Source organism: Balaenoptera ricei, chromosome 17 (assembly GCF_028023285.1).
Source record: "Balaenoptera ricei isolate mBalRic1 chromosome 17, mBalRic1.hap2, whole genome shotgun sequence".
In the NCBI taxonomy this organism is placed as follows: domain Eukaryota; kingdom Metazoa; phylum Chordata; class Mammalia; order Artiodactyla; family Balaenopteridae; genus Balaenoptera; species Balaenoptera ricei.
Window position 1 is genome coordinate 77,302,004 of NC_082655.1, and position 23,636 is coordinate 77,325,639.

At 41.6% G+C, this 23,636-nt stretch overlaps 1 long non-coding RNA gene across 19 annotated transcripts; it reads left to right on the forward strand.

Moving 5' to 3' along the window:
- Positions 1-778: 778 nt before the first annotated feature.
- Positions 779-23,346, forward strand: LOC132351556 (uncharacterized). 19 transcript variants are annotated; one of them, XR_009498372.1, is made up of 9 exons: positions 779-1,027; positions 4,795-4,911; positions 5,541-5,726; positions 8,798-8,854; positions 9,871-10,039; positions 10,846-11,045; positions 14,811-20,592; positions 21,151-22,848; positions 22,985-23,346. It is a non-coding gene; the product is annotated as an uncharacterized LOC132351556 (long non-coding RNA). The 19 variants fall into 19 exon arrangements; XR_009498381.1 differs by having other exon boundaries at positions 21,151-22,066; XR_009498376.1 differs by lacking the exon at positions 22,985-23,346 and having other exon boundaries at positions 21,151-22,066; positions 22,745-22,965.
- Positions 23,347-23,636: the final 290 nt, after the last annotated feature.

Here is a 23,636-nt window from a genome sequence, read left to right on the forward strand (position 1 = left end):
GGTTTACTTTGGGATTGACAGGAAACTACAATGAGGAAGTAATTTCTTAGAAAAATTCTTCTGTTTCTAATCAAAATCTGCTTTTGGCTACCAACTTGCCTGTGCTTTCATGTCCCAAAGCATCCATTCTCAACGTGCTTCTCTTGTTTTCCCACCATCACTTCTACATGGATTTGCCTCTTGACAGAAATGAAGCAAAGCAAAACAAAACGCTCTGAAGGCCCCCAGCTGTTGAAAAAGGGAAGGTCACGATAATGTTTATGTTTATAGGCTGATTTTCTTCCTTCCTTCCTTCTCTCTCTCTATCTCTCTTTCTTTCTTTCCTTTTTTTTTTTTTTTCCTGTCTAGAAACAGAAACTGCAATAGTGGCTAAATCCATGTTTTCTTGACTGTTAAAAAGAGAAAGGGACTATCAAAGAAATGATGAGGGGACAGTACTTCATGATTCACGTCCATGAGCCCTCAGCGCATTCATTCTAACACACGTTCTGAGGCTCTTCCAGAGAGATGGGGGGAGAATGACATAAAAAGGGGGTTTTACCAAATGCTCCACTTCGAAAAGAAAAGTGAGAGTGAGAGCAGGAAAGAAAGCTCATGGGAGAAGGTGCGGGTGTGTGTGTGTGTGTGTTGGGGGAATAGGCTGAGAGCTAGAAAAATGCAGCGACATAAATCAGGCTTGTGCTGAGTTTCCTGCTTTTTTATTGGTTTGTTCCCCGTGGTGCTTTCACTAAAACTGCTTCCTCTTTCTCTATACTCATTTTGTTTCCAGTCCAGAAGGTCTTGGGTGATGTTGGTGAGATTCCAAACATCTGGGTTTTGAGACAGAGAGAGAGAGAGAAAGAGAGAGAGAGAGAGAAGCACGCGCGCGAGAGATCTCCACGGTTAAGTAACTTAATCTTCACAGCCCCCTGGAATGCTCTGTTTCCTGTTTCCAAGAGGTCTGATGACTCTTCATTGCTGGACATCTATTGATCACTGTGGGAATCAGGCCTGATGCTCACCTGTTTACTTAAGAGATAAATAAGAGGTAATCAAGTTTATGACATTTTTCATAATACCCGGAGTTATCATATTACACCGTACCTCAATATGTAATATTTGTATATAATTTTTACATGTATCATTACTAGAAGCCCCACATTTAGAGTGTTACTTTGTGCCAGACCCTGAGATAAGTGCTTCACACACATTAGCTCATTTAATCCTCACAGTAATCCCAACAGGTAATTAGTGTTATCATTCTTATTGTATAGTTGAGAAAACCGAGGTCCATAGGAGCTACGTGACGTGCTGGAAAATAGTATAACTGATCTCTAAATCTAAGTCTTCCTGGCTTAAGAATCCTGAACAATGATTTTTGTGATATTTCAGTTCATAACTGTAAGTACTAACATGGATAATGAAACTAATAAATGAAGCCGTGAGATCCCCTACTTTGTTCATTTGAGCATGTTTAATTAAAATATTGGTTTTCATTTTCTGCACTTTATTTCTCTACCTAAGTGATCTCTTTAGTAGTTAACAAAAGGGAGATGTGAGCTGTTTTTTTTTTTTTTTTTTAAATTTTATTTATTTATTTTTGGCTGTGTTGGGTCTTCGTTTCTGTGCGAGGGCTTTCTCTAGTTGCGGCAAGCGGGGGCCACTCTTCATCGCGGTGCGCGGGCCTCTCACCATCGCGGCCTCTCCCGTTGCGGAGCACAGGCTCCAGACGCGCAGGCTCAGTAGTTGTGGCTCATGGGCCCAGTCGCTCCACGGCATGTGGGATCTTCCCAGACCAGGGCTCGAACCCGTGTCCCCTGCATTGGCAGGCAGACTCTCAACCACTGCGCCACCAGGGAAGCCCTGTGAGCTGTTTTTTCAAGGAGAAAATCTTAAAACATTCAATAAATATGAGGTTCCATACTTGTTACAAATAATTCAAAGCAAAAGTAAGGCATTAGGTTAAAATGCATGGACGATAATGGTGAAAATGACACTTGAATCTACCACATTCCTTCCTTCTAAATTCTAAAAGATTGAGTATAATAGCTATCAATTACTTAATATTTTTTATATATAACTCCAGTTATTTATTGCTATGGAACAAACTACTCTAAAATTTAGTAGCTTAATGCAACAACTACTGTATTATATGTCATAAATTTTATGGGTTAAGAATTCAGAAATAGCTCAGCTGGCTGGGTCTTCTGCTTCATGTGACATCGCCTGGGGTCACCCAGCAGTTGTCAGCTGATGTTTGGGGCAACTTCGAGCAGTACTGTCCAATCACATATATGCATATAGTTTTAAATTTTCTAATAACCACATTTAAAAAGTTTAAATAAGTAGAATTAACTTTAATAGCATATTTTATTTTCACCCAATACATCTAAAATATTGTCATTTAAACATATAATCACTATGCAAATTTTAATGAGATATTTTTGGTATGTTTTTTGAAATCCAATGTGCATTTTACTCTTATGGCACATCTCAGTTTGGACTATCAACACTTCGAGGGCCCAGTAGCCATGTGTGGCTGCCATATTGGATTGCACAGGTTGCTGGAGACTCCAGGATATCTCTCCTCTCATGCGTGCCCCCCTGCTGGAGTTGGCTGGAAGGCTGGGCTCACTGAACTTCTCTCCTTCTCTGAATATCCTCAGGATTTACCACGTGGTTTCTGCTGCGGGTAGTCAGTCTTCTTACAAGACAGCTCAGTTTCCAAGAGACAGAGGTAGAAGCTGTCAGTCCTTTTAAAGCGTGAGTCCTAAACTAGCACAACATCATCTCCTCTGTACTGGCTATAACAAAGCAGTCACAGGCCAGCCCAGGTTCAGGGGGAAGGGAAACTGCCCCACCACTCAATGGAGGGCTGATCAACGAATTTATAGCTATCCTTAATATGCCAGGAGAACATTTATTAGTTTATCTCAAAGTGTGATACAGTAAAGTTGCATATTTTAAAAACTCTTTACATACTTTTTTAGGATACTGAAATACAGTGTATAATGGAAGTGAAGAAATAGTCACACATATTTTGCAGACCTGGAATTATAGTCATATATGAATTGATTATAGATGTTGAGTCATATATACACTTTTAGAAAGGACAATTTGTCATATGTGATTTATTTCATATTAGATTCTTGATTAAATAACACAATACCTAATATCAACATTGTTCCTACAGGAAAATAAAAAGCAATTTTCTTCTTCCATTATTGTCCAATGCTACCACTATACCACATTGAGAAGCAAGGGGTGCCCATTTTAATTCTACAGTTATGACAAATCATTATAATTCTTTATCTTATTTCTCTATGGACTTTTATTTTTATAATTGTTCTGCCATGGACTCTAATGTTTTGAGTAATCATTGTTCTGCCAATGATTCTAAACCTTGTTTGGATGAATATTTAACAAACTGGAGATTGTTATTTGTTTTCAAATAACCGCCTGCAAATATGAAAGTGGTGACTATAGCAATTACAAAAAAAAGAGAAACATAGGGACTTATTTCCCTTCTTAAAAAAACTTTCCAGCTATTTGGATAGGTCAGATGAACTCTCATTTATATTGAAATCAATAATTTATGAGTACTAACTACAGAGAAAATAATTAAAACAAGGGAATAAGGAATTCTATGAACTGCTGTCTCTAGGTAATAATATATTGTGATTCTGAAATATATTAGTTTCGTCACTAAGCTAGAGAACAGCAACTGAGTTTGACTAATTTAGCACTGCCATCAAAAGCGCTTGACTGTCCCCTGGAAGAAGGCAGCCTCTGTGACTAGTCATAGGATTTGCCCAAACTCCTTGTTTTTTTGTTTTTTTCATCTTTATTAGATTATAATTGCTTTACAATGTTGTGTTAGTTTCTGCTGTACAACAAAGTGAATCAGCTCTGTGTATCCCTATATCCCCTCCCTCTTGGGCCTCCCTCCCACCCTCCCCATCCCACCCTTCTAGGTCGTCACATGTTTTTGATAATGACAAGTTTCTGCTTTCAGACTTGTCTACTCTCTGTTGAGCAGAGCTGAGATTAGCGATTTTGTCAGGTGTGGTAGAAATCTGTAATGGATCAACCAAGAAATAGTGAGCTGGATGAATTTACCAGGTCCATCAAGCCTCAAATTTCATGATATGCCTGAAAATAAGTGGTAATTGAAAATATACTCACTAAGGCTAGAGAGAAGAGGTTATGTTTTCAGTTCAGATCTTCACTGGATTATGCAGAAGATGCCAATATATAAGTTTGCACACAAACCAGACAGTTTCTTTAGTGTGACTTGGTGATTCAGTCATTTCAGCTCTCCCACATGGAACAGCAGAAGCTTCTATAATAGAATTTGATGTGGGAGTTTGGAGGGCACGATGATCAATAAATTTGCTATTGACTTGTAAGGCAGCTGACAAATTCACCATCTCAGAAGTTCTGAATTGAATTAGAACTCTTATCCCCTGTATACACTGAATAAGTGAGGCATCAGATTAAAATTAATCTTGTAAATTCAGACCCAAGAAACAAATAAGAGGGATTAACCACGTTAAAAGCCACTGGGCTTTTATGCACTCAACTTATTTATTACTGTCTCACTATATTCTATCCTTCAATTTTATACGAATTGCCAAAGACCATTCAGTAGAAGGAAAGTGGTCTACTATTTACAAAAACTAAAAATTTGAAAATCCACTTATAAAATCCATTACTATGTGCCAGAGGTACTGTGTAAGGCAATGTACCTTTATGTTCCTATTTGTGCTCACCACAAATCCTAAAGGTGATACTATTATCATGTCCATTTCACAGATGATAAAACTGAGGCTCTGCATCTCCCAGAGAGGAGATTTCCAGCAAGTCCCAACAGTGAGACACCCGAGTGCCTTCTCTGCCATCAGCGAGTCTCAGCCATGCCGCCCACACCAGGTCTGGGTTCCAGCAGGGAGGTCTGGGGAAGATCTTTCTGGAGCCCACAAGTTGGGGTTACCCTCACATCTGCTGCTCCCAAGCTCTCATCATTCTCCTTCATGCTCAACAGCCAGCTCTCCTTGTCTCCAATCTTCTGCTAATCATTCTTTAGGTTCAACATTGTGTTTGCAAACATTGTGTGGTTTCTGTCTCCTGGCTGGACCCTGACTAATACAACAGGATATTTTTATAAAATCTTCATAAACAAAGGCAATCATTGCACTTTTTTTTTTTTTTTTTTTTTTTTTTTAATAGGGGAAGCAACAGAGGCACAGAGCAGTAAGTGTCTTGCTCAGATCTTCTGGTTCTGGTATTCTGTAGGGCCGGCTCTGCTTTATCCCCCTCCGCTTTCAAAGGTTGGAGGTTCCCGGGGCTCGGTCTCCATCATAGTCTGGGCAGCTTCATGATTCTTTAAGCTCCAACTAGCACCCTCTTATGGACTGAGTTGTGTTCCCCCAAATTCATATGTTGAAGCGCTAACCCCCCAAGGTGCCTCTATTTGGAGAAAGGGCCTTAAAGAAGGTAATTAAGGTTAAACGAGGTTATAAGGGAGGGGCTCTAATCCAATATGACTGATGTCTTTATAGAGACACAGAGGAAAGGCCACGTGGGGACACAGAGAAGGTGGGCGTCTACAAGCTGAGGAGAGAGGCCTCACAAAGAACCGGCACTCCCGACACCTTGACCTTGGACTTCCAGCCTCCAGATCTGTGACAACACAAATTTCTGTTGTTTAAGCCGCCCAGGCTGTGGTACTTACCACCCCAAAGCTGGTGAATCTTTATCCATACCTCCAGCTTTATTGTTTACCATACATCTGCACATTGTTTTCAAACTTTAATCTTTCCTTTCAAAGTACTCCTCATTATAAATTCTGTATCATAATTAATGGCTTCAATAGTTATGGAGTCACTTGAGCCTCAGACCTCAGAATCTCCCCTTTCCTTAGTGTCTCATGGGTCTTTTAGTCATGATAATTCTAACTACTATATGTTCAAGTTCATTTCCTCCTATGCTTCCTATACCACTTGCTTATATCATGATTTCATTGTATTTGCTTTGTACCTTTGCCGTAGGCAAGGTGATCTCAAAGTGTCTGATCTCTCCTTTTCTGGTGCATCCCTTTTCACTCCAGACCTTAAATCTTGGTCTGATTATGTCGCTTTAAAAACCTGTGACAGCCTCTTACTCCCCGTAGCGATTCCCAAGCTACATCTCACAGAATGTATCCCGAGAGATGTTCCTATAAAAAAGGCTTTGTGGTTTGCCTCACAATGCCTGCATGTGTAGTAAAGGCTCGTAAAAGACCTGCAGAAAAGTCTTCTATTTAATTTTATTTAGCCCCACATTTTTCAAATTCAGGAACTATCTCCCTCACCTCCTCCATCCCATTTTTCCCTCTTTGTACATGTTTGCAAACATTGACGTATAAGATAAAATAATGGCAGGCTCTGTGGTTGTTGACTTTTTGTGGACACTGCAGGTGCTCCATCCACATCTCCTTGAGTCCCTTTATTGTTTCTGAGGGGCTGCACTTAGCCTACTGGAGCTCCTTGCCCACTTCCTTTCCGTGGTGTGACCTGAGCCTGGGGCTGAAGGATCCCAGAGAAGCAGGAAAATCCAGCTGTCTTGCCTCAGGTCTAGATGCTTCTAAGGTAATATCTACATCACAGAAATCCCCGGTGGCATGTGCTGGCAGGGCGATCAAGGGAGCTCTGCCTAGAATCAGACTCTCTTTCCCTTCCTTGACCTACTTCCTCCCCTCCTGCACCTGGCTCTCCTGGGAGTGTTCATAAACACCTGCAGACAATTCCCTGTCTCAAGGTGTGCATCTGGGGACCCTGATATAAGAAAGTCCCCCAAGATCCTTTTGATGTCTCTCATTGTGTGGCAGTTATGTGATCAAAAAAGAGCAGTACTTCCATCTCTCTGCCACAGTGACTGACACGGGAGAAAGCAAGCCTTATAAAAACATCTTTCATGCTTTTTTTCCTACCTCTACTTGGTTAAAAAGAATTCTACACTCCAGTCTGGACATTAAGTTTTCTAATTGCTTCCCACTCCCCACCCATCCCCAATAATATTTAATAATGTTTTCAGAAAGTTCATCTATTTCTGCTTGTATGTTTTGCAAATGGGTTTTACTTTGCTTTGCTACACTTTTGGAAGATAATTCTCTCTAGATAGTCAAGTTAAGTAGATGAATTTCTGTATAAAATATGATCAGAATTCTTAAATATTCAGAAAATTAGGTAAGTATGATGAATTATCTTTATAGAGCTATACAACTAATCAAATTTTTATAAAAATGTGAGTCTAGAGAAATGCTGATTGGGGGCAGATAACTTTCAGGTTAACATTCTACATTATTGTAACAATTCATTCTTAAGTGATAATTCTTGATAAACATGAGCATTGCTCTTTAAAATCTTTCTCCTAAACTAGTAGGTCTTCTTCTACCTGGATCTCTGCTTCTCCATCAGAGGAAATAAGAGCTTATAAAATATTATGAAATAATGACAAAGTTTGTTTGCTCTTTGGAGGAGGAGATACATGAATATACTTGTATACAAAACCCCACACGTTTATTATGGAGGAAACTGTGAAATTTACATGACCTTGATTCCAATTCTGAATAAAAAATAAAAGGAAATAACAATCTCAGGGCCAAAAAGGGGGAAGACTTTTCCTTTTGGTAAACTGGGGTTTGGAGAACTGTCCGGATGGACCGCTGTGGACCTGTCCCTGCTTCTCTGGCTGCTTTCTGTCCTCTGTCTCTCCGACAGTTCCAAAGTCCTTAGAGGATGCCTCCTAAGTATGCATCACTTTTATTTTGGATTTGCTTTTGTCTTTCCCGGAAGGATGCCTGAGGAGGTGAGGACTGGGGATGGAGGGCACAGAACACAGGCAGCATTTATTTGCATGTGTGAGCCACTTGTAAAGAGAGTCTAAAATGGGAATGAAAGTGTTATAAATGAGAATCTTTCTGAGCTTGAATATTTTTAACCAGTAAAATGGGGTAACAAAATCTTCCCCCCTGTTTTCTTAGAAGATTTAAACAGATTAAATTTGTAAAGAATCCTTACTTGCCAGAGCTCAGCTAACGCCCGTTTCTCAGCCTATTCCATGTGCCCTCACCCTTAAACGTCACTGTGGGAGAGTAAGAAGTCTTGGAATTTGGGGGGCATTATTAGATTGTCACATGTGCTGAAAGACTTCACTTTTGTAAAAACTGGAGTGTGCATGCATGCGTTATTTCTGCCCAGACACCCAGGTATGCAAGCATAGGGTGAATTAACTTGAAAGCAACTATATTGTTTTGCAGTGGGTTAATTTCAATTCAGCACACAAGGGCTAGCAGCTGCCAGCGGAGCTGCTCTTTGAATATTTCATTATGAAACTCTATTTATAAGAAAAATTAAGTTTTATTCCCTCCCCCCCCAGATTCCTCTCCATTTTCGTAGGCACCCAGATATTGAGGCCCCGGGCATGCTGCCCAACAACGTTTCCTGCCTGCGGACACACACCTGCTAACGTGTGTGCTATCATCTCTCGTTCTTCCCTGGAGATAACTGTCCATAGCTGCTTCACTGAGGTGTGGACTCCTATGTATTCCGGGATCAGCGATCCCTTTGGAAAAGCTCATTTAAAAAATATTAGAGAACAGCTCTAGCTCGAAAGTAGATTTTAAGCTTGAAATGTATTCCATAAAGGCACATGGTGTTCTCAGGATGCAATTCGGAAGAAGCCACTGGAAGATTTTGTTAAAATATCTCGGTCTTTCTCCAAACCCCTGAATTTATGAATATTCCTTACCACTTTCTACCTACTTTTTTCTCTGCAGATAGAGTATCACTACGTATAATCCACCATAATCGAAATCAAGCAAAAGACAAAACAGGTATGTGGTCAGTTAGAGCAGCGCAGGGATTTTCTCTCTTTTATGCTCCATGTCCATCGTGGCCTTGGTTGATCACTCACCGCTCATCTCTTCCTGGAGAAGGGACATCTGGGTGAAAATCCCAGCTCTACAGCCTTGGGCAAGTTACTTCACCACTCTGTGCCTTGATCCCCAATGTATGACGTTGGGATGGTGCCGACAACAGTACTAACATCCCAGGTTGTTGTAAGGACGAAATGCATGTAAAACACGTAAGAAGTGAGCTGCAGTCAGTATGTTCTTCGTAAGCACTAACTACTGTTGCTATACATGTATGTCAAAGGTATCATTTCCAATGATTTAACCTTAAGATAATTCAAGTTGTGAAAATAGGCTGCTGAATAGGTAGTGTTACAATTCCGAAAAGTTGCATTTTCTTTTTAACCAAAGTATGCATTTATATGTTATTGATTTCCGCTTAAATGATGACTTCTCAAGGCCCATTACTTTCCTTATATTAAGTGCCCATGTCCATTGCAGAAGAGAATTCCAATAAGCAGACATACAAAATTTGGGATTATAGCATAAGAGGTGTTAACTTATTTTATTTTAAAAATAGGAAAATTATATGGGAAAACAGCAGATGCACCTTGTAAATAAGTAATGAAAATAATCAAAATTACATACAATTGTAAAAGCAAAGGAAAATATTTAGTATGCATTTAAATTCCATGCACATTTGCTGAGCTTCAGCCAGGAGGTAGAGAGAATGAGTGTTATACAGTTGTTATCCTGGATGTTCTCAGGGCAGTGGGAGAGGCAGAAAGAGCAAGAGGCACTTGAGTGTAAAGTGGCAACTGCTGTAACAGCGACACATGGAAATTACTGTGGGAACTGAGTGAAGATGGGGCAGCCATGGGGGAAAAAGATTTTTGAAAGAAATGAATGCATTTTTAAGGTTAAGCAGCAGGGAAGGATGCCTTCTGCCTCAGGGAAATGCAATTTAAAACAAGAGGCTATCATTTCACGCCCATCAGGTGGACAAAAATTAAAAGGAAGACAATATCAAGTGAATGAGAAGATGCCTCGGAATAGAATTCTCATATGATGCTGGAGGGAGTGAAAACTGGTCCAAATGCTTGTGGAGCGATTTGGCAATACCCAGTAAAACTGAAAATGCACATCTTCATGCTGTTCTACTCCTAGGTACATATCCCGGAGAAACCCTCAAATATGTGCATAGGAAACAAGAAAATGAATATTCATAGTAGCACTGTTCATGAGAGTGAGAAATGGGAAATAATCTAAACATCTCTCATTAGGGAGATGAATAGTAACCCACTGTTAGATATTGTTTTATATTCATGCAACGCATTTTTAGACAACAGTTAGAGTGAATGAAATAGATCTATATTTCCCTCAAAGGCAAAATGTTGAAGGAAAAAGTAAATTAAAAAATAAAAAATCCGTATATGATCATACCATAAAAATTCAGAGTAGAAGCTGACCTTTAGGGAGGGAAGAAAAAGAACAGGAATGGAAGAAAAAAGGGAATTTAAATTTTGTGTACAATCTCTGATTCCCACATAAGCTGGGCAAGCAGACCCAGTTTGAGGCCCACTGGCCTAGATCACGGGAATGGAACCTTGAGAGGCAGGTGCCAGGAAACAGGAGAGAGGGAGATAGAAAGGGAGGTGAGGTTACCGAAGGCAAGGTTTCCTATGTCCGGTTTTTTATTATCATTAGTCCTGCCTGCCTTCATGGGCACAAAACCCTTCCCCTCTTCATCTTCCTGCCTGTGTTTCTTTCCTATTTACCCTATTCCCTCCCTATTCCGGGATCCCTTCCCACAGCAGCTTTTCAGATGCCCAATTTCAGAAACATTGTGGGTGAATCAGTTGCAGAGACTGGTCAAGGAGCTGTAGGTATTTTTCTTTATAAAAAATAAATCTAAATTTAAAAACAACACATATACCTGTTTGAAGTAATTTTTTTGATTTCACATTTTTTAGAGACTTGTCAGAGAAGAGAGGAAGATGGTTTGGGTGAAGAAGTAAGAGAGCTCTTTTCTGACAGTCCTGGAATAGATGGGTAGTTTCATGCGTCACCTTTGAAAATGACTCACAAGTACGACATCTCTCCAGAGTTCTCCAGACAAACCGTGTTATGACCACGTGGGCCCCCTCTGCTGTCTGCAGCCAGGGGCCCCCAGGTAAGCTCAGGTGCTCTGTCAAACCGCATTTCATCAGGTTCTGTCTACTCTCAGGTGACCCCAAACAGATAACCACACTGAATGCTTCCCGATGTCCCGGCGAAATGGCCCCTTTATCTCTGAGATAAATCAAGGAAGAGCAGGGAGCAGATTGAAAGCAGTTTCAGCCAGGACAAAGGGCAGCACGATTACGGGTCTCCCCCTTGCCTTCAATACATTGACAAGTATCTTTCTGGGATAGAAAATATAGAACATGAGAATAATGCTCATTATGGGATAGCACCGACGTCTGTAAGGACATAATAGGTTAACCGAATGTTATGGTCGTATATTGGATTGCCTTTGATCATTTTATTTGTGACTTCCTGGAGATCATTTGAAATAGCTTTTCGTGTTAGTATTGATAAGTGTGTTTCTAGAGCTGTCAAGCTCCGTATTCACATCTTTCGAGAAGACTGAAGCCTAGCGTTCTCCCGTCTCTTCCTCCCTGACATCCCTCAGCTCACCTCCACTCACGCCGCCTAGAAGATTGTGAGCGTCACCGCTGGGAAGTACTCCCTGCTCTTCCAGGACGGTTTCTCTTTACTGCAGTCTCTTTCTGCGCAGTTTCTGGTTCTCTGCTTTCCTCCTGAAGTTTCCTTACTGAGTTTGAACACCCTCCAGGTGTTCTTGCCTGAAAGGGGGAAAAACACCACCACCCGCTGGACCGATGACCCTCTTCTCCAGCAGCCCGTCTGCTGTCTCCCCTTGTCTCCAAGCCTGTTGGCTGCAGTCTACACCACCTTTATTCAAGTAGCCTGCCCTGAGGTCATGAGCACGCCCACGACGGACAGAAACAAACCCTCACGTCCATGTCTGCACTCCCCTGGCTGTCTTGGGGTCCTGTGGACAGCTGTCACCCAGGCCTTCCTGCCATACTTTGGGTTTTCATTTTCATGGAAGGTGTCTGCTGAGCTCTGGTGTAAGCAGGGCCCCATTGAGCTGAGACCAAAGACATAGCCCAGGAATCACAGGGATCCTCTCCCTGTGAAACTTGGAGGATCTTTGACAAGAAAGATTAGAGATCTGAGTGGCCTTGGAGATGGCCTGGGGAGAGACCATAGAAGCAATAATCAGAGACTGCAGCTCTAGACTACGGGAGATATTTACCATGACTTTGCTTCTCCTAGAAGCCAGCTAGTACATAAGCTGAGGTTATGCATTTTTTAAAAATTTTATTTTATTCAAGTATAGTTGATTTACAATGTTGTGTTAACTTCTGCTGTACAGCAAAATGATTCAGTTACACATATATATAAATTCTTTTTCATATTCTTTTCCACTATGGTTTATCATAGGATACTGAATATAGTTCCCTGTCCTATACAGTAGGACCTTGCTGTTTATCCATCCTATATATAATAGTTTGCATCTGCTAATCCCACACTCCCAACCCACCCCTCCTCCACCCTCCCCCTCCCCCTTAGCAGCCACAAGTCTGATCTCTATGTCTGTGAGTCTGTTTCTGTTTTGTAGATAGGTTCATTTGTACCATATTTTAGATTCCACTTATAAGTGATATCATATGGCATTAGTCTTTCTCTTTCTGACTTACTTCACTTAGTATGATAATCTCTAGGTCCATCCAGGTTGCTGCAAATGGCATTATTTCACTCTTTTTTATGTCTGAGTAGTATTCCATTGTAGATATATACCACATCTTCTTTATCCATTCATCTGTCGATGGACATTTAAGTTGCTTCCATGTCTTGGTGTGTTCTAACTTCATTGATTTACATGTGGCTGGAGGACATGCATTTTTATTAAAAAAATAGGGCATCAATAGCTCATGGTTAAAAACTCAACAATTTAGTGATATATTTAATACACATACATATATATAATTATTTTCTCCGTTTCCCACTTTTCTAAAATAACCACACTAGCTAAGCATTTGTTTCAGGCATGTATGCATATACTTCCAAGCTTTCTGCTGATACTCTATGTAATGAGAAATAACTTTAAATAGAAACAGAATCATGCCTCACACACTACTTTTCAACTTGCTTTTGTCATAATGATCATGGATATTTTACCATGTAAATATTTATACTATACTTATTATTTAAATATCTATATAGGATGCCAATGCATATGGTATTCCCATGCCCAAATTCCATTTGTCAGGAGTAATAACATAAGACATTTCTTGCTTTGGACTAAACTGCTACTCTTCAGTCAAACAATTCATGTGCCTAATCTAATTTTCCCAGTTAGTTGGATGGATGATTGAATTACTCAGAGTGGTTCAGTGTTAGGTTTTAATTTAACTATGAGACAGTTATAACATTTTTTAAAATATTTATTTATTTGGTTGCGTCGGCTCCTTAGTTGCAGCACCTGGGCTCCTTTAGTTGCGGCAGGTGGACTCCTTAGCTGCGGCATGCGGTCTTCCCAGTTGTGGCACGTGAACTCTCAGTTGCGGCATGCATGTGGGATCTAGTTCCCTGGCTAAGGATGGAACCCAGGCCCCCTGCACTGGGAGCACAGAGTATTCTCCCCTGCGCCGCCAGGGAAGTCCTGAGACAGTTATAACATTTGAAACCAATTTTTAAATAAGGAAACCAAAATTTTCATAGCCTTCTAGAGTCTAAGGATTGGCCCTCACTTGAAAGGTCACCTGAAAAGCCACCTATTTATGTGAGAATCTGCTCTACATCATTGAAGCCCAGAGGTCATTAAGCCTCATTTGTATATGGCCAATTACAAGGAAATCACTATTTTCAAAAGCAGTAAATTCTTTTGATGCTCTAGTGGGAGAAAGCATGGGTTTGGGGGCCCCCCACCCGTGGGTTGAACTTCCCTTCTTTTATATCACTGGATTTAGACATTAAACAAGTTACTAACATGTCTCTATTGGATACAGTGTGGTTTATGTTAAAACTATATGCTCAGACTTAAAGCATTGCTCTTGATATGAAAAGCCTTTGGAATTTAGAAAATCCCTTTTTCTCTCTCTGGAGCCCAGATTTCAAGTTTATTGCCTCATTGAAGGAAAAAAAAGAAGCCTAATAAGAAACTCAGAGCCAAGTCAGGGCACTTTGTTCTCGGCTGTATTTTCCCTCTCTGAAGAAATGAATGACTTTTAGTTATTGGGAAGGGAACCTCAGGGCAACAGAACGTGCAAGGATTGAAAATCCTTTGGAAAATATTTTTCGATGTATTATCCCATCCTCTGTGCTGGGTGAGCTGCGCTGTGTGCACACTTCAGGGGGCCCCAGAGCTCTGTTTCCAGCCTTCATCTCTTTTGAAGTTCAGTCCTGCAATGTGAGCAGTTGACTAGCTATGTTTGTCTGGATTCATCAGTTCTACACACTTACTGATCACCTTGTGTATACCAGCCTGATAGTGGAGATGAAAAAATGAATAAGATAGTGTCCTTTGTTAAAAGATAAACTGAGGCATATTCAAAATTTTAACAGTTTGAGCAAGAATCGGTTTGAATCAGGCAGCGACAAACAAGAAGTACTTAGGAGCCCACCACCAACAGGAGCTGGGGAGACACTTTATAGAGAAAAGGCAGAAGCAGAGTAAGGAAATTGTTGGTTGGTTATCGCTAAAATCCCACTTGGCAGCTTGTGACTGGATGTCCTTAGGTTTTGATTTTGTAACCTTGAGGCCAGTGCAGGCTTAGGTTTTGAGTTACTTACATAGGCTGCCTCAGCATTCGAGCCACTTCAGCCTGATGGCCTCCTTGGTTAATTAAGTTCACCCCTTGTTCTCAAGGCCCCTGGGAGAGCTGGACCAGGAAATGGGGGACCATAAGCTCCCGTGTGAAGACCAGGCAGTGCTGGAGCGGATGTTGCTTAGATGGAACCCTGATGGAGTTCGCAGTCGGGACTTGCTGAGCGTGTGGGGTAAGAGGTGAGGATTAGAGGCTGCATCTTGGAAAGAGCAGAAATAAAGGAAAGAGCATTCCAGGCATAGTGATCCAACCCAAGACGCTTGAGAGAACATCTGTTTCTAGGGAGTCACAGGCAGGGCAATGTGAATGGTGTGCAGAGGAAAAGCAGGCAGTGATGAGAGATGAAGGGAAAGTAATTTTTATTGCTGCCATAACAAATTACCCCCAACATAACATTTTCAAACATCTAGCTCTTATCTCCCAGTTAAGTCAGGGGCATCCCAGCGGCATTGTCTGCTTAGAGTTTCATGAGGCTGATAGTTGACAGGGCTGAGTCCCTTTCTGAAGGCTCTGGGGAATAAGCTACTTGCAAGCTTCTCCAGGTTGTTGGCAGAACCCAGTTTCTTCTGTGTAGGACCGGAGCCCCATTTCCTTGCGGGCTGTCGGCTGCGGCCACCTTTAGCTGCTCTCTGGTTCTTCCAGATGACCCTCTACATCTCAGAAACAACCATGGAACATCAAACCCTTCCCCTACTTTGAGTCTCTCTGACTTCCCCCCTCTGACTTCCTCTTCTGCTTCCAGGCTGGGGCAGTGCTCTGCTTCAAGTGCTCATGTGAGTTGATTGAACCCACCCAGATAACCCCAAACAATCCCCCCCCCCACACACATCCTCAAGGTCCTTCACTTAATCACACCTGCGAAGTCCTTTTGCCACGGGGATACAGGCATGGGCATTGTTGGGGGGCATTCTGCCTACCACAGTTGGATCACCAGTCCCGAGAGATGGTCTCGAGGGATGTGCGTGCGTGCACACAGGTACACATGTCAGGATGCTTTAGTCAAATCTGGGAAACACGGAATAATGTATCCCTTTCCTGGAGATTCAAAAAACACACTTTGATGTTAAAGACTATAATGAGGAAACCTGTGTGACTTTTTCCCAGGGTTCCCCAAATTTGTTTCGCCTTAGAATCTTTTTCTCCAGGTTCCAGTTCAAGATGGCGACTTAGATCCTGAACCCACCTCCTCCCACAGACACGTGGAATCTGTAGCTGTTTTACAGGGAACAAGTTCCTCTGAAAGAAAACTAAACACTGGCAGAGCGACCCCTTCACATCGAGCAAACAAGAGGCAAACTGCATCAAAGAGGGGAGGAAAGGCTGGGACACAGTCTCACTGTAAACCCCATCTCCAGCACAGCTACCGACATTTGGGAGGAAACTCAGAACCTGGACCTTCTCCCTGAGAGCTGAAGGGTTTGTGGCCCGCATCAGGCATTCAGACTTTTAAGCTCCACACCTGAGAGACCAGCCCCACAGATATCTGCGTTGAAGTTCCAAGGGGCTTGCGCCCACGAGACCTGCGGGCTGTGGGAACCGAGGAGCAGCTCTTACAAAGATTGGGTACAGACTCACCCAGCCCAGGGTCCAGCGCAGGAGCAGCCCTTTGAAAAGCACCCAGACTTTATGTGAGAGAGACTCACTTGCTGATTTTAAAGCATTGGTCTGAGGGGCAGGGGCCGGGATGTTCTCTGGGGGAGAGGCTGGAGGGCCCTATCTGCCCACTCTCCCTCTGCCTTGATAAAGCTGGTGGGCACCATTTTTTTTGGTTTCTTCTTTTTTCTTTCTGTTCTTTTTCCTTTTTCCTCCCTTTTTCTGCAGCTGCCATCTTACATATTATATTATATTACATAGGAAGTAGTGAACACTTCCTATGTAGTAGTATGAGAATCCACAAAAAACTTTCATTTTTTAGCTTTTCTTAAAAGATCAGATCTGGAAACTGGGCTGTATTTCTAAGTGGTCGTTATCTGTTGGAGCTGAGTAAGTGGCTTCTCCTTTAGCTGGGTGGCTAGTCTCCCAGCCGATTCGTTCCCAGGTGTCAAGCACGTGTGATGCCTGCCTGGCCCCAACAGAGTTTGAGTTTGACAACACCTGTCTCACTGGGGTTTCAGGAGGGAAGCTGTGTCACTTCTATTGTTTATTCCACTTTCTTTATGTGACTCTTTGCTCTGAATCTTATCTAGGATAAGATTATGTATATTACAGTACATTACATTTCATTAGAGTGGGTCTCTTGGTAATAATTAGTAGTTTTCTGTTTTCCACTTTAGGGGGACCCAGCCCCTTTCTCAGCAGCAGGGTCTTCTCCTGAGATCTGAATATGTTTATGGATATTCCAAGGAGAGTGTCCTAACAAAATCTCAACAATGTTCATTTTGAGGCTGTGTGACACTTTGAGCTACAAAACAGGAGATTTAAATCATAGAGAGTGTTGAGGTATAAGTGCAGGAGAGAAAATGTGGATTTTTCTGTGCATGGCTGCCAAAATAATGTTCTGTAGCACAACTGGTTTCTCAATCTGGAACAAGATTCAAGTTTAGGAACTTACATCAGGAAACAACATTTCTATGCTAGATTCAAGTTTTACTTTTAACTCCTGGAGTAGGGATTTGCTATTCTTGGGTCAAGTCTTGGGCTGAATCTTGATCTTCCTCTAGTGGAGATTGGATGCTTGGACATTTTAGGGGAAGTGAAATTTTCCCATATCTGCTTGATTGTCCATCAAAGGTGAGCACATGCTCTTCTAATGGAACAATCTATGCACATTTCTCTTTTCTCTATTTTTATTTTTCCTTCTCTTATCTCTCCAGGCTCCCCCTGCAAGGACATTCTATGCTCTGGGAAGCCTCTCTTAACCGACCAAGGCTAGGATAAGGGCCCTTCTTATGTGCAGCCATAGATCTCTGTACATGCTTCTAAAAGACATTTTCACACTATTTATTAAGTGCTTGCTTTCTCACGTGTCTTAATGCCACACCTGAGATTCTCAAGGGCAGGGACCTTGTCCTTCATCACTGTTCCCTGTTATCACTTATAAGGAACCTTGGCTTAATAGCTAAGACTCAAATTACTCCCTAGACGTGAGATTCAATAACCTTTATCAGGCTTTTACATCAAAATACAGTTCTCCAAACGCCACCATTTTTCAATCAGGTCACATTTACTCAATATTTTATTAAACAAGTCCCCAGTATGGGAATAAATAAAACAGTTTCATTTGTACTTTTACTTATAATATTAATTGTGGCTCCCAATACATCCTCCTGTTTTGTAGCTCCTTAGGGAAACTACTGTAAAAATTTAGCATGTGTTCTTATGTGTCATTTAAGACTGGAGTTAGCTCTATGTGACACTATCATAAGTAACTACAGCTGACCCTTGAACAGCACGGGGGTTAGGGGCACCGACTCCATGTGGTTGAAAATCCACATATAAGTTTACAGTTGACCCTCCATATCCAAGGCTTTGAATCTGTGGATTCGACCAACTTCGGATCATGTAGTACTGTTGTACGTATTTAGTGAAAAGAAAATCCATGCATTAGTGGACCTGTTCCACTCAAACCCATGTTGTTCAAGGGTCAGCTGTATAGCACCTACAAACTTTCAAAATTACACTGTTAAAAAAATAGAATAAGTTTTTCTCCAGAAGTCGTGAGTGATTCAGTCTCGGTCAGTCAGAGCCTTGGCTTCCTCTGGCATCAGTGGTTGGTTGGAGAATGGATGTGTCATCATCAAAGTTAATGAATGATAGCCAGATATTTGCTGAGGCTTCTGGAACTAAAAGGGACAATCCTTCCCCTCTGCAGAGTACCTAGAAACTGTCACTGAAATTCTCTCCTCCATCTGGCTAATGTATGAGGCACATGAGAATGAGATCTGCACAGAGAGCAGCAAGCATGAAAGACAGAAGAAACCAGCACATAGTAATTTTACTTAAGTTCTGATCAAGACTTTCCTGAATTCAGTCCTACCTCTAGACTTTTTAGGTATGTGGAATAATTAATTAATTTCATTTTGATTAACTCAATTTGGTTTGGGTATTCTGTCACTAACGACATTTAATTGGAGGAAACTGATTCCAAAATATCATTAGGAATTACTAATAATATCTTTCCCAGTGTTTCTGGGTTGATAAGAGAATAGTATTTCTTCTGTTAGAAAACCTGTGCATTTCTATGAACTTGTTCTCTGAATTAGAGAAACAAACCTTTTTGCCTAGGTGAAAGAATCGGCAATCCTTTAAACAATTCAAAAAGTAGTAATAGTGTTGGAAATGTTTGCATGACTAGAATGGTTCCATCTGACACTGTTCATGTGTTTTGAAATCCAAGGGGCATTTCAAAGGTCAGACCTGGAGGACTACATAATCAGAAATTTCAAATGACCTTCTGTCTTGGAAGAGTAAGAAGGGGGATTTCCTCCCTCCACCCTCTCTTCTCCCTCCCTTGACAAATACCCTTCTTCTGGGCAGAGGCAGATTCGGGTCTTGGCTTCCGTCATGCGCTGACAGTTTTTTGTTTATCTTAAGTGAGAAATGGACAAAAGGAAACACAAAACAGATGAATGGGCAGAAGTATGAATAAACAACTTTCACAGCTGAGTAACAGATGGCTGCAGGACCTCAGTGACTACACAAATTGATTTGCAAGGTTTCTGGAAGGGGACACTTGTTAATGTTTTTCTCAAGCAAAAGTTACAGTGATAGAATAAAAATGATCTCCTCTTGGTTACTTTCTGTAAAAAAATAACATGGAATTTATATTATAATACCGCCAACGAACTGTGCTGGGTGTTCTTTGTTTGTTATAAATAGTGAGTGGGCAGCTGGGGATACCAAGGAGAATAAAATGACTTCCCCACTCCCGTTCATTCTCCCCTCACACCCACCCCTTCCCCTGAAGAAGTTCTTAGGTGAATTGAGGAGAATGTCTTGCAAACACATGCATGACAGTGCATGCTGGGAGAATCCATAGCGCGGGTATGGATGCCATGTTGCCAACAGTGAGAGACGGGCAAACATCAGGGCTTTAGAAGCAGACAGAGTAGACTGCATCTTGAGTGGTTCTGCCTTAGCAGAACTTAGCTTAGCTCTTCAGAGCTCCCACTTTTCCTGTAAAACTAAAATAGTAATACTTATACCTTTATTTGCTCAGCCAACATTTACTAAGAGCTGTCTCTGGTCTTCAGGCGTGCGGAATAGAATAAGTGGGCAAAGGAAGCAGCACATCCTTTTGGTGGGAAGGTCTGACGGCTCTCACTTTCTCAGAGGACAATTCATCGGGGGTTTATTTGGAAGGCAGCTGTGGTTGGAGCAAGCACACCCTGGAGCCAGATTCCTGTGAATGTCCTAGCTCTGAGCTTACTGTGTGACCTTGGGCAAGTTACTCAGCTTCTCTGTGCCCCGTGTGCCCACTTTGAAAAATTAGGATACTAATAGTAACAGTCTTGCTGGGTTATTATAATAATTAAATGAATTAATAATACATATAGAGACTTTCGTACAGGGTTTGGAACCTAGTAAACCCTAAAGAATAGTGAGTGTTATAACATGTAAAGTACAGAGTGAGGGTCCCAATTCCTAAATAAATGTCTAGTAAATATTTTGTTCCCTGCAGAATAACTAAGCACAGCACCTCGTCTTTTTTTTTTTTTTAACTTGTTATTTTATATTGGAGTATAGATGATTAACAATGTTGTGTTAGTTTCAGGTGTACAGCAAAGTGATTCAGTTAGACATACACGTGTATTTATTCTTTTTCAAATTCTTTTCCCATTCAGGTTGTTACATAATATTGAGCGGAGTTCCCTGTGCTATACAGTAGGTCCTTTTTGGGTATCCATTTTAAATATAGCAGTGTGTACATGCCAATCCCAAACTCCCTAACTATCCCTTCCCCCCATCCTTCTCCCCTGGTAACCATAAGTTCGCTCTCTAAGTCTGTGAGTCTGTTTCTGTTTCGTAAATAAGTTTATTTGCATCATTTCTTTTTAGATTCTGCATATAAGCGATATCATATGATATTTGTCTTTCTCTGTCTGACTTACTTCACTCAGTATGACCGTCTCTAGGTCCATCCATGTTGCTGCAAGTAGCACCTCATCTTATAACAGCTTATTATTGTTTTTTTATTATTGAGTTTTTTTATTAGATAATAAGCTAAGTATCATAAGTTAAAAGTATAAGATTGTCTCACTTGAATTTGATAATTTTAACACAGAATGCTATAACCAGACTGGAAAATCTAACAGCCTCTTAATTTGGCTTCCATTTAATTAATTAACTGATCATTTAAATTAATTATTAATGTTCTTATTGGGCTAAGCCTATGAATTTTGTCAACCCCAGCGTCTAGTACTTTCTTTCTGGATTTTGCAGCAGGGCGATCCAAGTCCCTCTGCTGCAGATGTAGGAAAACATCTGGCTGCCCTATTGGATGGGGGCGCTACGTGCAGTGATTCACAGAACGTGAAGTCAACCAGCGCTCTCCACTTCTGAGAAATCCTCGGCGATGGGTTTGGAGCTGTGGACACTGGCGCACGCTGGCTCTAGGACACCCGCTTTGCTGGAGCGACCCATCTTGGATGCTCTCTTTTTCTCACACAACTGCAGAGGTCTGTCCACCAGGGCCCTGGCACTATTTTTCACAAGATCCTCGTCACGCCGTGAGAGAGGCCCTTCCTGCCGTTGCTCTGCCGTGGTCAGCACTGCTGGAAGCCTGGTCCATCTCCAGAACTGAGGGAACCGCCAGCGTGCGGGGGACCAGGGAGGAGAGGCTTGCAGACATCGCCTGTGTGGTTTTGTAACACCTGCAACACCAGCCCTGCCACCAGGAGCACAGAGATGCAGAGAAAGAAGCACACACAGCCCCTGGCACTCCTTCAGTTTTTATGGCCCTAGACAGACCAGCACATGGCATGTGGCCTGGGGCCTGGTGCTTAGAACCTCTCCTTTTGGTATTGCTAAAAAAACTTTTTTTTTTTAGTTCTTTTAAGGAGAGAGCTGTGTGGTCACTTGCTGCCTCTGCACCCTTTGCAAGGGCTTGGCGTCCTGGAGCTGTGTTAGAGACAGGCCGGCCTTCTAGGTGCAACTTAGTGCAGTGAAATAGCACCTTCATGAGTGGCGCTTGACCAGAAGGAATCCAACATACAACCAGGATGGAGTTTGGAAGTGTGAATCCTTTTGCTAAAACTGCATAGAAATAGCAGTGCATCCCCGCCCTGGCCTCTCGTGGACCCTCTGGGTGAGGCTCCCTCTGGGCCTTGACCTCTGTATCTAATGGTGGCAGTGAGAAGTAAGTAGATGGGCTTCTGAGAAAGCAGCTTCTTTCTGATAAAGGAGCAGGCCTGGGAAGCAAGCTTGTTATTATGTCCTCTTCCCCTTGCTTCTTGCCTTTGAATATGGGAATAGGACCAATGTTTGGGACTGTTGCAGCCATTCTGGGGCAATGAGGCAAATGACATGAGAAAAAAAATTATGTAACCATATGTACTAGTTTGCCTAAGACAGTCCCAGGTGAATCCTGCTGTCACAGTGTAATTATTGATAACACCCCCTTTCACGCTCAAAAGTGTCCTGAATTAGACAACAAATTTATGGTCAGTCTCAGAAAAAGCTTCAGATGCTTAAGCTGATAGAGAGGAAAGAATGAAAACATCAGTGTTGCGGAGTGACTGGCCCAGCTCTGGATGATTTATCTCCTAATCTGGATTTTCAGTAAACAGCAAATGTCTCCTGTTAAAGCCTGGGTTAGTCCAGTTTTCTGTTACTTTCAGCTAAAAGCATTCTTTCCTGATATATTTATCTTCAGCTCAGGGATTTTGGAGTGCAGTTACAACTTGACTATTGCTTTCAGACTAAAGCCTTTTAAAGTTCTGAAGTTTTTGGCTAACTTTTTCTTATCTATAATTCCTGAATTGGCATGACAATTGCTGAAATATTGCACAGAAGGCTTATTTTGTGATATTTCCAGTAGGAACCAGAAGTGGAAGTGTCAAAATTCTCACCACAAAGCTTGTTAGGAGGTGTTCCACCCAAGCTGGCAACCCTAGGGGGTTTGGAAAGTACAAATAAGAGGTATAAAAACACCTTCCTCTGTTCATCTGATTTTCCAGCTTCTGGGGTTTCAATTTTTCCAAGTAGACAGTATGCTTCCCGTAAATCTTTAAAGGTTTAAATGATAACCTCTTTCTTTAATTTGTTTTAAATACAGAGCAAATTGTCAAGGAGATGAGGACTAGAATTCTGGAGGAAATTATACATTACTGTCTATTAAATCTGCATAGAGTTTCAGAATATTTTTCTCTTTGGAAGAAGTTAAGATGATCCACACACTAAAAGTAGTGAGACGAAAGAAAGAGAAGAACTTGGACCAGGAGAGAAAGCTTCAGCTCTCTAAGGAACACAGAGCACCTGAAAGGCATAAGGGTACCGAAGCATGGCTTAAGGACTTCTGATAGATGTGACCGAGGCTTATGAACTGGATCTACTTTAATGTTTTCTGTAAGACAAAAATCTAAGATGGGGTTGTTCTAAAATCACTTCTGACTATTAAATTGTATGTCTTTAAAAACACCTTCTACAAAGGCTGGTTATTGGGGCGTTCTACATTGACTAGGGTTACACTGCGTTTGATACAGTAGCACAGTGATGTGGATAAGTTGTTACATCCACTCTGGGGACATGAAGTTTAAGCAAACTAGGTACATATCCGTCAACCTAACAATACTTTTTTCCAGTTAATTGGGCTACTGGGAAGCAAAGGCAGGAGTCCTTAGTTTATCACATTGAACACAATGTATCAATACAGCAACATGCTGGGGGTTGTCTGGGCACCTCAGGAGTCCTTCCTAAGCAGAACAGTT